The sequence below is a fragment of the Dipodomys merriami genome, unplaced genomic scaffold (genome assembly GCF_024711535.1).
Source record: "Dipodomys merriami isolate MVZ:Mamm:240054 unplaced genomic scaffold, mDipMer1.0.p SCAF_18, whole genome shotgun sequence".
NCBI lineage: Eukaryota > Metazoa > Chordata > Mammalia > Rodentia > Heteromyidae > Dipodomys > Dipodomys merriami.
The window spans coordinates 12,911,229-12,913,676 of NW_027203159.1; the positions used below are offsets into that span (position 1 = coordinate 12,911,229).

The window sequence follows — 2,448 nt, forward strand, 5'->3', positions numbered from 1 at the left end:
CTTTTGATGAAAAACTTGAGTTTACAAACATTTATTAAATGAAGAGCAAACACTTCATTTGCCTATCTCATAACTCTTTAAGAAAAAGCATTAATAAAATACGTGAACACATTAAGTGTAAGGCAGACTGGATAATGAACCACCTACCTCTAAAGTTCACTCTCTGAACTTGACTCACTTGAACTGATAAGATATGAGCATCAAATTTCACCCTCATCATTCAAATTAGCCCAAGATAAATACTCACTTTTTTGCTTATCACAAGCAAACTATGCACATTTTACTAAAGGAATAATTTGATACAAGCACTTATTTAAGTTATATTGTGCATCACAACTATAAAGTGGCTTGAACAGTTCCATTTAACCACCATTTATAAAGTGCAACTACATAATATTCTGCATTTTATCTGAGGTGAGATGAATATCAATCTATACTGAAAATACCCAGGTGCCAATTTCCACCATTTCTGAAAAGACCTAGGTGTGTGTGAAAATGGACTGTCCCCCATAAAAAGAACCAATTTCACAAACCTACTGGTAAACAGTTTTTGTAATTAGAACCTCAGTATGCTAAACTTGTTATCATTAAAAAAATTGGCTATGTTTTGTCTTTAAAAAACCTACACTGCAACATCCTAAATATGTGCAGCTCACAATAAAGAAAAGTGGCCTTGCAGTGCAGAATGAGGAATACACCCTCATTGTGAACTGTAGCATGCTATGCTTTCAAGGATCATCAGCATCATAGCATTGGATTATGGGCTTCAGGATCAAGGTCACTGTTGCTAGAAGTGTGTTGAATGGGAAGGCTGACCGCTCATCCATTTGTGGAGTTGGGTGCATGACTACCAGCTGGTCCGGGGGAATGTCTGCAATAGCTGCTGCCAGGTTGGTGAAGGATATACTTTTTACATGTCTACATGCCGGCTCTTTCCTTCTTCCTTCTCCCAGGACATTCAAATAAAGGGTATTTGGACATAGTTGTAAATGATTTCTGAGCAGCCTCCAGGCCTTTTCTTTACTTTTTCTTTGTATGTAGGATAACCTTCTATTCCTAACCTAATCTTCTTAAGACCTTTTTCCTTCAAAACTGATTTGGCCACATCTCTGTTTTCAATGTACTGGAAAAATCTATATAATTTTGTGCTATAAATAATTTGTGAATGTTTTCTCCCATTTGTATTTGATACTCCTCATCCCAATCAACCACTTCCTCATCTGTAAGCACCACTATATAGCATTCTCTTTCCCCACTCTGGGCACTAGCCAACAGGGAGAATCATTTCTTCCAGATAAAATTCAAATTGTCGACGAGCACCATCATTTGATAACTCATGCATTGGGGCACTGAGATCTGTACATTTAATAGTACTATATTCAAAAGAAATACAAAGATAATCGCATGCTTCTCTCATTTCAGGAATAGATATGCCATCAGAACAATTGGTAATTACTGTCTTATAGTAATCCAGGATAGCTCGAAACACTGTGGAACCAATTTCCTCACCCACTTCATACTCTCCCTTCTCACTGGGACATGTGAAGTTATGTTCTCGGCCAGACCCAAAATCCTGCCCAACATTGTATTAAGCTGTGCAGTGTAAATGGATGGGTCTGCAACAAATCTAGTGTTATTCACTATTAATGTCACATGTTCTGATGTTCTTATACTCCAGGCTCCTTCTTTTGCATTTTCATACACAAATACCATCTCTCCAGATTTCTTACAGCTGCCATCTGAACTTGATTGACTATTGCGTCTGCTATTGTTGCCAGCACTGCTCATGGACCATTTGGGGAAGCTTTTTGAGGGCGAGGACTACTTGGACATAAAGAACTATGATCTTTTTCTACCTCAGCATGGTGCTGTCGGGTTGAAGAAGTAATATTTCTAATACAAGGAGTGAGTTGAGACTCTGTTCTTTCATGAGATGAATCTCGTGATCCGTCACTTGATTTTCGTCTATCTCTTGGTCTCTCATGTCCCCCACTAGCACCATGTAGACTCATTTTGGTGTCATTGATTCCTCCTTTAGCAACACGTGAGGGAATACTTGAATGGTTATAAAGTTTACCAGGTCTACTATGCATTCTGATCCCAATTCCCTGTGTCACTGGAGTTACTGTCATAGGGATGAGGCCGTCCTGCCATCCCACTTTCAAGTTTCCTCACACTACTGCTCTGAAAGCACACATGTAGCACCCATAACCCAGTTATAACTGTAGGTATTCCATTTCCTTCTCTTGTAGAAACGTCCAGCAAGTTTAATAAACTGCGCTATTGTGATGCGCCCCCTTCAGGCGGTCTCTGAGATGGCCCAGGATGACAGGAAAGGGGCGGAGCACATGGTTCTTCTCTGTAGTCTCTGTGGGTGGTCACTGAGGATCAAACCCAGAGCCGCATAGGTAATGCCTTTGCCGCCCCTCCCACCCCTGCTGGGTCAAC

General features: G+C 40.2%; 1 pseudogene; it reads right to left on the bottom strand.

Annotated features, from left to right (window-relative positions):
• Nucleotides 1-744: 744 nt before the first annotated feature.
• On the bottom strand, nt 745-2,154 carry LOC138829960 (BTB/POZ domain-containing protein 10 pseudogene; annotated as a pseudogene).
• Nucleotides 2,155-2,448: the final 294 nt, after the last annotated feature.